The sequence below is a fragment of the Phyllobates terribilis genome, unplaced genomic scaffold (assembly GCF_046119375.1).
Source record: "Phyllobates terribilis strain yellow unplaced genomic scaffold, ASM4611937v1 Scaffold_4__5_contigs__length_816908805, whole genome shotgun sequence".
In the NCBI taxonomy this organism is placed as follows: domain Eukaryota; kingdom Metazoa; phylum Chordata; class Amphibia; order Anura; family Dendrobatidae; genus Phyllobates; species Phyllobates terribilis.
Genome location: NW_027362764.1, coordinates 683,668,123 through 683,681,423, shown reverse-complemented (window position 1 = coordinate 683,681,423; position 13,301 = coordinate 683,668,123). Strand labels below are relative to the sequence as shown.

Sequence of the window (13,301 nt, the reverse complement as noted above, 5' to 3'; positions counted from 1 at the left end):
ACATTCCAAATGAATTTCCATAATTAACCATTTAACATTTCCCCCTTTTTTGAGAATAAAAGGACTTTAACTGAAAAATCTCAAAAGAAGATACATTCATCAATCATTTTTTCTTTCCTTCTTCCTTGGCAATATCATTAAATTTCCATAATAACAATAATAGTAATAATAGTATCAATATCGGATTATTGTTATATAATGATGTGAATTCATGTTATGGTAAGCCGCGACTAATATTCATTTAATATGTATAATTATACTTCCCTATATCTAAATTGAAGCAATCGCGGGTTCAATCGTCATCATCTGATGTCATCGGGTCGTCGTCTCGTCTTCTTCTTGGTTCTTTTATAACACAGTCTTTAGATGAAAACTCCTTTGAAATAAATTACAGCATGTAGATATTGTACAGTCCATAATTGTGTTCATTATTGTTCAGTCCATAAACTGTACTCTTTATTAGAAAGATCATGTGTGTCAGTTGATAAGAAAACAAAGTCCATGGATGAAATGTAGCTTTAATATCTGTGCAGTGTCACCTGGACTTACGTTGGATCGTCTTTGGAATCTTCCGTGTGTCCGCACTGGTCTCGTGTCACTTTTGGAACAGATGTGAAGTCTTTGGTCAGTAAAGCAAGGGTTAACTTGACACTTTCCTGCTTTATATAGCACCATAACCAGTACTCAGTCCTTTATATACAGGACACATATGCCAGGTATTACCTGTTCACCAGCTTTCATTGAAGCGTTGCAGGTGATAAGAAACCAGTGGAACGTCATGAAACTTGAACACAACACAGTACATATAGGATCATCGTCCTCTGCCGTCCTGGTGATCAGTGGTGTGAATTGTATTGTATGTAATGGACACAGTCTATTATAACACTCAGCATTCACACCTGTTACCTTCTGAGACGTCCGGATATCAGTTGCTTCTTCTTCTAACTTTTGAGAATCTCTTTGATTTATAAAAATTAAAAGTCTTTATTAAGATAGAATTCATAATTGCGATGTCTTGATTGAAGTCTTCATTCCCTATTCTGATACCAAATCTGGCAGTTTTTCCTAACCTATAATATCACAGCGTACCATAGCAATCAGTAATATCCATCTAATTATTATCAAAATATTAAAATAAATTATGTTTGGAATAATAAACAATAATAGATAATAATTCATTATCAATCAAGTTCTCCATATGATAGAACATTTTTATGTCATAGGTGTAATTACCTTTTCCAACCCATAGGTGTCAGTGTATTTTGAAAAAACAAGTTTTTATATCTTTATTAAACCAATAATATCAAAGAATGTATACTCCTAAACCAAAATGAATAAATATGTGAATGTATGAATGAATGAATGAATGAATGAATAAATGAATGAATGAATTGTTGTGTTTACTCATTTTTTTCCTTAGCAATATATATTTAATGAAGCAATACTCTTGTATTAGACATTACTTTATTAAATATTAATGTGTTTTCTCAATTGAGATATTGAGCTCAAATAAAATCAAATGAGAATTAAAAAATGAAAAAATAGAAAAATAAGAAGTATAAAGTAAGAATAAAATTTTAAAAATGAAAAATAAAATTAAGAGTAAAAATAAGAATGAAAATAAAAATAAGGCCTTTAAATTTTAATGACAAATGCAGAGTAATTATATTCTCCATAAAAAATACCCTTATATCTCCATTATCTGGATGATTTCATATTTGTCATAACCTTGTACCACCAAAAAATATTAAATTATGCAACTTTGCATGTAATACCCTTCTTAATTATACCATAGTACCTTATTATTATTTCTTCTTTATTAAAATGTGTGGAAAATAAGTATTGATCAAAAGTGATTATGTAATCAGGATCAAAAACACATTTTCCCCCTTAATACCAAAAATATTATTTTATAAAATTTATGTATATATTAGAACCAAATTAAAAATAATTATTCTTCTAGAAATATTGTGCATGAATTTCATATCGATGAGTAGCATAGATTTGACTAAAGAGAGGTGTGTACCTATTTAGGTAACCATTAAAAATAATATTATAGTTATTCAAGAATATTATCATGTGGAAAATTATTCTAAATATAAATTTGCTTTGTAAACCATTTTTGATGTGTGGTTGCCCTTATCCACTATTAGTTAAATCAAGAAATAATAATTATTAAAGAAATATAGAAATATACATATGTAGATAATACCTAATTATGTATTATAATTTCCTCAGAATTAAATATATTTTTGTACCTTCACATAAAGAAACATTTTTTTTTTCAAACATACAAACATACGAGGCCTCTGTCACATCAATCACACTTAGCAGCTGCTGATTTACTCATCTGTCACCTTCACTCTGACATTCACAGATCTGTTCAACTCAAACATTCCACATATGAAGTTTTAGATATATATATATATATATTTTACCCAAAATTGTTGTATCCCAATTTATTAATGCGCATTGCCATATCAATTGAATATCTTTATATTTCTTTGAATATTCCCCAAGTACATATTATATAATATGAGAGTAAGTCACTGGAATTTCAGACACTTGAAAAAACTCTTGTCTTAGATTCTTTTTTCACTGGCTGCCCGGTCTTAAGTTACATCAGTTGAAAATAGAATGAATGGGATCCTATACTATTAGCTCAAAGTTCAAAGGCCGCAGCTGTCACACGTCATGCTGTAAAGCTACTTTAATTTGCACGAACACTTCATGCACAGAAAATATTAGCAACACAAAAGAATTAATAAGTATTACATATATATTATAGTTCAACTAGATATATTGTTATTATTTTAAAATGTTATACACATAAAATCATGCAATTTTTTCACTTCCTGTGTGAATAAAGAAATAAATCAATTTTAGAGTTCTTTGATCAAATCCTGCTTTGGAATGAAAACTCTAAGGAAATATAAGAAAATAAAATTAAATATCAAATTCATACAGAAACAGAATTATTTAAATATCTTATACATATATTGGTTGGTTCTAATGTAATTCAAAATATTGCTACTTAAATTTATATATATGAAGTTCTAATTTATTAATTGATATATATATATATATTTTATAAACGTATATATAAATACAATTATACGCAATCTCTACTTAGACAAGTGTATATATATATATATATATATATATATATATGAACTATTAGAAACTATGTAACTACAATTTTACTGTATGAGATTATAAATAAATATTGAGACATTGTATTACATTTTGATACAACATTATAATTACAGTTTTTCCTTAGCCACTCCCTAAACCAAATCTTCTGTCTCTCTCAAATATCTCCAGGAACGCCCTATTTAGGAAAGACATTTTTCTATCCTTCAAAACCTCAGAGAACTGCCTGTTCTTCTGTCCACATTACATTACGTCACAGTGAGTTGGTCGTCTCACCTGTCTCTGTCCATCAGTTTCAGCCATTTTCCTTTTTAGAGAATCACAGTTCTGACTGAGAATTAACTCATTCTGTGGAGAGATGGATCTTTGCACTGGCTGATATGGCTTATAACATATATGAAATCTTCTGCGTATTTGATAGAGTTCACTATGGGGATGACTCAGTCTAGGAGAGTTTGATATTGGCTTTTGGTAAGATTTTACCTTTCCTGGTTTTATAAATTTAGCTTGATTTATTTTCTTTTCACGATTCTCATGTTTTCTAACAAAATCCAGCATCTGCGCACATTCAAATAATGAATTTTTTTGTGATGCCATAACTTGGGAAACTGAATTTAGGAATTTGAATTTTTGTACAAAAGTTGTTATCATATGTTGTACTTTTCCATTTTTGATGAGAGCTTTGTACAACCGTTCAAATATGGACATGCATGTATATGTACATTCCTTCCTACCAATCCTTAGTTTCTGCAGATCTTCTATGTTGGGAAAATCCTTTGTGACACAATAAATCAAATATCTTAATCTGTCAGAATCATTTTCCCATCCATTAGGAGAGTCATTTTCACAGGGCATTAAATGTAAACGTCTGGACAATGTCACAGGAATCCATATTTTAAATAATTGATTCCTCTCCTCATTGGATAAATCAAACTTATCAGAGAAGCTCTCAAATGTCTCTGAATTTCTACAGGCATGGATTTTGACATCATATTTTGGCATGATTTTGTATAATTTCAGCAAATTTTTCCTCATTTTAATTTGGAGTTGAGCCTGGGTAATTCCAGAATTCTCTGATATTTTTAGTGGCTCTTGTACGTCCGTTCCTCCTACGTCACTCACGTCTCCTCCCACATCACCTAGTATGTCGGTTTCTCGTATGTCAGTCATGTCTCCTCCCATGTCAGGTTTCTGTATGTCCGTCTCTTGGTCAGACCCAAGGTCACCTTCAGTTACAGACACGTGTCTTACTTCTTGTTCATTTTTCACATTACAGTCAGAATCAGTATCACCGTCTGACACTTCTACACTATTTTCCTGCTTAGAAATCTCTAACACAAGACTATGAAAAAAATCTACCAAATGTAGAATATTTCTCAATTTCTGTTTGTCTCTATTTACCAATTTAGAAGTTAACTGTAAATTCTGCAATTCACATTCTTTGTATAAACTGAGCCACAAAACTTCTATGTCATCTCCTACATTAACTTTGAAATTAATATTACTTTGTTTAGCAAAAGAAGAAATTATATCCATATTTTGCCTACCTTAAGATTCCTTGGCTTCTCTTTATCAGCACGTCCTGTCTTCAGTTCGTCTGATTCTTTTCCTGTGTGATTCTGTTCCTTGTTAGTACCTCTGCTTCCTGTCTTTCCTCAGTCTGTAGGTCCTTTCTGCTTCTCGTGACAAACTATTGAATTTACTGACACGTGAACAACAGCTGTTCAGCTCGTCAGGACTCCCCACTTGTTCACGGAAGAAATTCACTTACTTAATTTAAAAAACAAAAAAACAGGACTGGCTGGCTCACCATTGTAAAATAATACTCTTCCTGTATTATTTTTTTCTACTGAGGACTTCTCAAAGTATCAATATCACGATATTCTTATAAAAAAATGTATCTATTTATTCTTGGATTGTCCATTAAAAAGAATCAGATTGCAGCAGGTACATACAATAATTAGTTATAAAGTAATTGTCCATTTGTCCATAATTAGCTTAATTGTTGAGATTCACCCATCTTTCCTTGGATCCTGGCTGGTAAATCATGTCTTTGTCCAGCATGTGTCCAGGCCTACATGTTATCTGCTTCTCAGCATGAAGATTCTGTGTCTTGTGGGGTGGGCAGAGCAAGAGAGCCCCCCCTTTCTGTACCATGGGCTTTTATAGCCAGTCGTATGGACACCTGTTCTACATATGGTAGTGAACCAAAAATACACACACAAATAGCGCATGTCAACTAGACACGATGGCTGAGGCATAGAACTCAGAAAAATGATTATCGATTAACATTCCAAATGAATTTCCATAATTAACCATTTAACAGAGACCGCCTGGGAATGCCAGGTGCTGTAGGCTTTTGCTTTTTCCTTCCTTCCACCAGCAGGGGGCACTCTCTTCTATGCCTTTTTTCCATTCCCTTTCACAAGTGCACACATTCATTCTCTTTTCTTTTTTTCATTTGATTTCTCTCTTGCGCTATTTCATCTCTGCAAAATACCAGCATCCTTCTGATCACTGTGGGCCTCCAGCATTGTTGCTTCTTTACTTTTAATACTAGGCTCCTTTTCACCAGGACCAGCATTTCCCGGGTGGCTGGAGGCAACCACCGGTAACCCCAAGCAGAAGGCCTTTGCAGGCAACACGACCCTCCCCCCTGAAGAGCAGCTCAAAGTCACTGGCAACCATCTCACCTCCTTCCTTCATTCACCCCTGGACGTCTCGCTCAGCCCCCAAGTTACGGGTCCAGCTTGCTCTTTCTGTCACATTACCGCGATGAAGGGTTTAGCCTGCAGGAGACCCTGCGCCGAGCCATTTTTGAAGACACCTGATGCGGCGGGTGAATCACTGCTAAATAAACCACACCTGTAGGGACGGCACAGCCTTTGCATGGACCCTTCGGAGCCCGCCCCGTCACGGCCAGATTGGTTGCCACCAAGCGATCCTGACAAAGGTTGGCCGGGTGATGGATCAAGCAGCGCCTACTGGCCATACCACCTTGGATACGCCTGATCTCGTCTGATCTCGGAAGCAAAGCATGGCTGGTCTCGGACAGATCTTGCATGGGATACCTCCTGGGAACACTGGGTGCTGTAGACCTTTTTGATGACGTTTTGCCCTACTGCCCAGCTCGGCTAGCATGGAACGGCGCCTTACCGGACACCGACCTTAAGTAACTTAGATGATGGAAGCCCCAAGGCCTCTGAGCCAGTTGGCAGCTAAGTATGCTACCCCGCCGCCTTCACGCAGGCCTGACACCGAGCTCCTTGCCACGGCTAGGAGTGCTTATTGACTCCGCAGCTCGCCGTGTGGAAATGATGGCGTTAAAAGCACCCGGGGCCGTGAAGGGGCCAGGCTTTCAGCAGGTTCCCAGGGAAGGTTTTGAACGCCGGCCGCCTAGCGAGGGCCAGCAGAAGTAACATGTTTCTCTGCAAAGAAGCTTGTGTAACCAAGCCAGACGGCTGACAAAGAGCTAACCTCAGTGCAAGGAAGGCAAGGAAGGAATTGGGGAGGGAGGGGGGGTGATTCCTGCTAGGGCCCTGAAATCATAAAACAGGCAGGAGAGTCTGACGCATGGTGACGGAGAGGTTGTAGGGGCAGATAGGGTGTGTTGTCACGTGCGAGCACGTGTGCATGCTGGCTTGTGTGTGAGAGTGCGCTTCCTAGGTGTGGCGCGCTGCAGACAGTCAAAGGGATTGTTCCCTTTCATTAAAAGTTAATCCCCGGCTGCAGGCTATTAGAAAGCAACTAACCGCGCTCTGCTCACCCTACCCGGGTCTACCGGTGAGTCTCGCCTCTGCTCCCGGCCTGTGGTATTGGCCGTGAAGCTGACGTTCCGTCGACAGCGCTGCAGCCGATCAGTGAGCTCAGCGGCTCTGAGTGGGACGTTGTGTCTACAAGACCTTTTAAGGAAGCCAGCAAAAAAATTGAAGAGAAGGGAAAGCACAAAAGGACCTGGTCTTGCTGAGCACTGGAAAGGGAAGCCGGCAGCCAGACGTCACAGTAGAAAAGCAGCAAGTAAGAGGCTTGTCTCTGCTTACGGCCAAACCACCCTGAACACGCCTGATCTCCTCTGATCTCAGAAAATAAGCAGGGTTGGGCCTGGTTAGTACTTGGATGGGAGACTGCCTGGGAATACCAGGTGCTGTAAGCTTTTGCTTTTTCTTTCCTTCCACCAGCAGGGGGTACTCTCTTCTATACCTTTTTTCCATTCCCTTTCACAAGTGCACACATTCATTCTCTTTTCTTTTTTTCATTTGCTTTCTCTCTTGCGCTATTTCATCTCTGCAAAATATCAGCATCCTTCTGATCACCGTGGGCCTCCAGCATTGTTGCTTCTTTACTTTTAATAGTAGGCTCCTTTTCACCAGGACCAGCGTTTCCCGCGTGGCTGGAGGCAACCACCGGTAACCCCAAGCAGAAGACCTTTGCAGGCTACACGACCCTCCCCCCTGAAGAGCAGCTAAAAGTCACTGGCAACCATCTCACCCTCTTCCTTCATTCACCCCTGGACGTCTCGCTCAGCCCCCAAGTTACGGGTCCAGCTTGCTCTTTCTGTCACATTACCGCGATGAAGGGTTTAGCCTGCAGGAGACCCTGCGCCGAGACATATTTGAAGACACCTGATGCGGCGGGTGAATCACTGCTAAACAAACCACACCTGTAGGGACGGCACAGCCTTTGCATGGACCCTTCGGAGCCCGCCCCGTCACGGCCAGATTGCTCGCCACCAAGCGATCCTGAGAAAGGCTGGCCGGGCGATGGATCGAGCAGCGTCTACTGGCCATACCACCTTGGATACGCCCGAACTCGTCTGATCTCGGAAGCAAAGCAGGGCTGGGCTTTGACAGTACTTGGATGGGAGACCTCCTGGGAACACCGGGTGCTGTAGATCATTTTGATGACGTTTTGCCCTACTGCCCAGCTCAGCTATCATGGAACGGCGCCTTGCCGGACTCCGACATTAAGTAACTTAGATGATGGAAGCCCCAAGGCCTCTGAGCCAGTTGGCAGCTAAGTACGCTACCCTGCCGCCTTCTCGCAGGCCTGACACCAAGCTCCTTGCCACGGTTAGGAGTGCTTATTGACTCCGCAGCTCGCCGTGTGGAAATGATGGCGTTAAAAGCACCAGAGGCTGTGAAGGGGCCAGGCTTTCAGCAGGTGCCCAGGGAAGGCTTTGGATGCCGGCCGCCTAGCGAGGGCCAGCAGAAGTAACATGTTTCTCTGCAAAGAAGCTTGTGTAACCAAGCCAGACGGCTGACAAAGACCTAACCTAATTGCAAGGAAGGCAAGGAAGGAATTGGGGAGGGGGTGGGGGGTGATTCCTGCTAGGGCCCTGAAATCATAAAACAGGCAGGAGAGTCTGACGCATGGTGACGGAGAGGTTGTAGGGGCAGATAGGGGGTGTTGTCACGTGCGAGCACGTGTGCATGCTGGCTTGTGTGTGAGAGTGCGCTTCCTAGGTGTGGCACACTGCAGACAGTCAAAGGGATTGTTCCCTTTCATTAAAAGTTAATCCCCGGCTGCAGGCTATTAGAAAGCAACTAACCGCGCTCTACTCACCCTACCCGGGTCTGCCGGTGAGTCTCGCCTCTGTTACCGGCCTGTGGCATTGGCCGTGAAGCTGACGTTCCGTCGACAGCGCTGCAGCCGATCAGTGAGCTCAGCGGCTCTGAGTGGGGCGTTCTGTCTACAAGACCTTTTAAGGAAGCCAGCAAAAAAATTGAAGAGAAGGGAAAGCACAAAAGGACCTGGTCTTGCTGAGCACTGGAAAGGGCAGCCGGCAGCCAGACTTCAAAGTAGAAAAGCAGCAAGTGAGAGGCTTGTCTCTGCCTATGGCCACACCAACCTGAACATGCCTGATCTCATATGATCTTGGAAGCTAAGCAGGGTTGGGCCTGGTTAGTACTTGGATGGGAGACTGCCTGGGATTACCAGGTGCAGTAGGCTTTTGCTTTTCCTTCATTCCACCAGCAGAGGGCACTCTCTTCTATGCCTTTTTTCCATTCCCTTTCACAAGTGCACACATTCATTCTCTTTTCTTTTTTTCATTTGCTTTCTCTCTTGCGCTATTTCATCTCTGCAAAATACCAGCATCCTTCTGATCACCATGGGCCTCCAGCATTGTTGCTTCTTTACTTTTAATACTAGGCTCCTTTTCACCAGGACCAGCGTCTCCCGTGTGGCTGGAGGCAACAACCGGTAACCCCAAGCAGAAGACCTTTGCAGGCAACACGACCCTCCCCACTGAAGAGCAGCTCAAAATCACTGGCAATCATCTCACCCTCTTCCTTCAATCACCCCTGGACGTCTCGCTCCGCCCCCAAGTTACGGGTCCAGCTTGCTCTTTCTGTCACATTAACGCGATGAAGGGTTTAGCCTGCAGGAGACCCTGCGCCGAGACATTTTTGAAGACACCTGATGCGGCGGGTGAATCACTGCTAAACAAACCACACCTATAGGGACGGCACAGCCTTTGCATGGACCCTTCGGAGCCCGCCCCGTCACGGACAGATTTCTCGCCATCAAGCGATCCTGAGAAAGGCTGGCCGGGCGATGGATCGAGCAGCATCTACTGGCCGTACCAACTTGAATACACCCGATCTCATTTGATCTCGGAAGCTAAGCAGGGTTGGGCCTGGTTAGTACTTGGATGGGAGACTGTAAAATAATACTCTTCCTGTATTCTTTTTTTTCTACTGAGGACTTCTCAAAGTATCAATATCACAATATTCTTATAAAAAAATGTATCTATTTATTCTTTGATTGTCCATTAAAAAGAATCAGATTGCAGCAGGTACATACAATAATTAGTTATAAAGTAATTGTCCATTTGTCCATAATTACCTTAATTGTTGAGATTCACCCATCTTTCCTTGGATCCTGGCTGGTAAATCATGTCTTTGTCCAGCATGTGTCCAGGTCTACATGTCATCTGCTTCTCAGCATGAAGATTCTGTGTCTTGTGGGGTGGGCAGAGCAAGAGAGCCCCCCCTTTCTGTACCATGGGCTTTTATAGCCAGTCGTATGGACACCTGTTCTACATATGGTAGTGAACCAAAAATACACACACAAATAGCGCATGTCAACTAGACACGATGGCTGAGGCATAGAACTCAGAAAAATGATTATCGATTAACATTCCAAATGAATTTCCATAATTAACCATTTAACATTTCCCCTTTTTTGAGAATAAAAGGACTTTAACTGAAAAATCTCAAAAGAAGATACATTCATCAATCATTTTTTCTTTCCTTCTTCCTTGGCAATATCATTAAATTTCCATAATAATAATAATAGTAATAATAGTATCAATATCGGATTATTGTTATATAATGATGTGAATTCATGTTATGGTAAGCCGTGACTAATATTCATTTAATATGTATAATTATACTTCCCTATATCTAAATTGAAGCAATCGCGGGTTCAATCGTCATCATCTGATGTCATCAGGTCGTCATCTCGTCTTCTTCTTGGTTCTTTTATAACACAGTCTTTAGATGAAAACTCCTTTGAAATAAATTACAGCATGTAGATATTGTACAGTCCATAATTGTGCTCATTATTGTTCAGTCCATAAACTGTACTCTTTATTAGAAAGATCATGTGTGTCAGTTGATAAGAAAACAAAGTCCATGGATGAAATGTAGCTTTAATATCTGTGCAGTGTCACCTGGACTTACGTTGGATCGCCTTTGGAATCTTCCGTGTGTCCGCACTGGTCTTGTGTCACTTTTGGAACAGATGTGACGTCTTTGGTCAGTAAAGCAAGGGTTAACTTGACACTTTCCTGCTTTATATAGCACCATAACCAGTACTCAGTCCTTTATATACAGGACACATATGCCAGGTATTACCTGTTCACCAGCTTTCATTGAAGCGTTGCAGGTGATAAGAAACCACTGGAACGTGATGAAACTTGAACACAACACAGTACATATAGGATCATCGTCCTCTGCCATCCTGGTGATCAGTGGTGTGTATTGTATTGTATGTAATGGACACAGTCTATTATAACACTCAGCATTCACACCTGTTACCTTCTGAGACGTCCGGATATCAGTTGCTTCTTCTTGTAACTTTTGAGAATCTCTTTGATTTATAAAAATTAAAAGTCTTTATTAAGATAGAATTCATAATTGCGATGTCTTGATTGAAGTCTTCATTCCCTAATCTGATACCAAATCTGGCAGTTTTTCCTAACCTATAATATCACAGCGTACCAGAGCAATCAGTAATATCCATCTAATTATTATCAAAATTTTAAAATAAATTATGTTTGGAATAATAAACAATAATAGATAATAATTCATTATCAATCAAGTTCTCAATATGATAGAACATTTTTATGTCATAGGTGTAATTACCTTTTCCAACCCATAGGTGTCAGTGTATTTTGAAAAAACAAGTTTTTATATCTTTATTAAACCAATAATATCAAAGAATGTATACTCCTGAACCAAAATGAATAAATATATGAATGTATGAATAAATGAATGAATGAATAAATGAATGAAAGGATTGTTGTGTTTACTCAGAAAATGTAAACATTTTTTTCCTTAGCAATATATATTTAATGAAGCAATACTCTTGTATTAGACATTACTTTATTAAATATTAATGTGTTTTCTCAATTGAGATATTGAACTCAAATAAAATCAAATGAGAATTAAAAAATGAAAAAATAGAAAAATAAGAAGTATAAAGTAAGAATACAATTTTAAAAATGAAAAATAAAATTAAGAGTAAAAATAAGAATAAAAATAAAAATAAGGCCTTTAAATTTTAATGACAAATGCAGAGTAATTATATTCTCCATAAAAAATACCCTTATATCTTCATTATCTGCATGATTTCATATTTGTCATAACCTTGTACCACCAAAAAATATTAAATTATGCAACTTTGCATGTAATACCCTTCTTAATTATACCATAGTACCTTATTATTATTTCTTCTTTATTAAAATGTGTGGAAAATAAGTATTGATCAAAAGTGATTATGTAATCAGGATCAAAAACACATTTTCCCCCTTAATACCAAAAATATTATTTTATAAAATGTATGTATATATCAGAACCAAATTAAAAATAATTATTCTTCTAGAAATATTGTGCATAAATTTCATATCGATGAGTAGCATAGATTTGACTAAAGAGAGGTGTGTACCTATTTAGGTAATAATTAAAAATAATATTATAGTTATTCAAGAATATTATCATGTGGAAAATTATTCTAAATATAAATTTGCTTTGTAAACCATTTTGATGTGTGGTTGCCCTTATCCACTATTAGTTAAATCAAGAAATAATAATTATTAAAGAAATATAGAAATATATATGTAGATAATACCTAATTATGTATTATAATTTCCTCAGAATTAAATATATTTTTGTACCTTCACATAAACAAACATTTTTTTTTTCAAACATACAAACATACGAGGCCTCTGTCACATCAATCACACTTAGCAGCTGCTGATTTACTCATCTGTCACCTTCACTCTGACATTCACAGATCTGTTCAACTCAAACATTCCACATATGAAGTTTTAGATATATATATATATATATATTTTACCCAAAATTGTTGTATCCCAATTTATTAATGCGCATTGCCTTATCAATTGAATATCTTTATATTTCTTTGAATATTCCCCAAGTACATATTATATAATATGAGAGTAAGTCACTGGAATTTCAGACACTTGAAAAAACTCTTGTCTTAGATTCTTTTTTCACTGGCTGCCCGGTCTTAAGTTACATCAGTTGAAAATAGAATGAATGGAATCCTATACTATTAGCTCAAAGTTCAAAGGCCGCAGCTGTCACACGTCATGCTGTAAAGCTACTTTAATTTGCACGAACACTTCATGCACAGAAAATATTAGCAACACAAAAGAATTAATAAGTATTACATATATATTATAGTTCAACTAGATATATTGTTATTATTTTAAAATGTTATACACATAAAGTCATGCAATTTTTTCACTTCCTGTGTGAATAAAGAAATAAATCCATTTTAGAGTTCTTTGATCAAATCCTGCTTTGGAATGAAAACTCTAAGGAAATGTAAGAAAATAAAATTAAATATCAAATTCATACAGAAACAGAATTATTTAAATATCTTATACATATATTGGT

At 38.2% G+C, this 13,301-nt stretch overlaps 1 non-coding gene and 2 pseudogenes across 1 annotated transcript; all 3 read left to right on the top strand.

Moving 5' to 3' along the window:
- The first annotated feature begins 7,187 nt into the window (after positions 1-7,187).
- On the top strand, positions 7,188-7,306 carry LOC141266481 (5S ribosomal RNA). Its single transcript, XR_012320518.1, has one exon. It is a non-coding gene; the product is annotated as a 5S ribosomal RNA (ribosomal RNA).
- A 621-nt stretch (positions 7,307-7,927) lies between these two features.
- Positions 7,928-8,047, top strand: LOC141268285 (5S ribosomal RNA; annotated as a pseudogene).
- A 936-nt stretch (positions 8,048-8,983) lies between these two features.
- Positions 8,984-9,102, top strand: LOC141268851 (5S ribosomal RNA; annotated as a pseudogene).
- Positions 9,103-13,301: the final 4,199 nt, after the last annotated feature.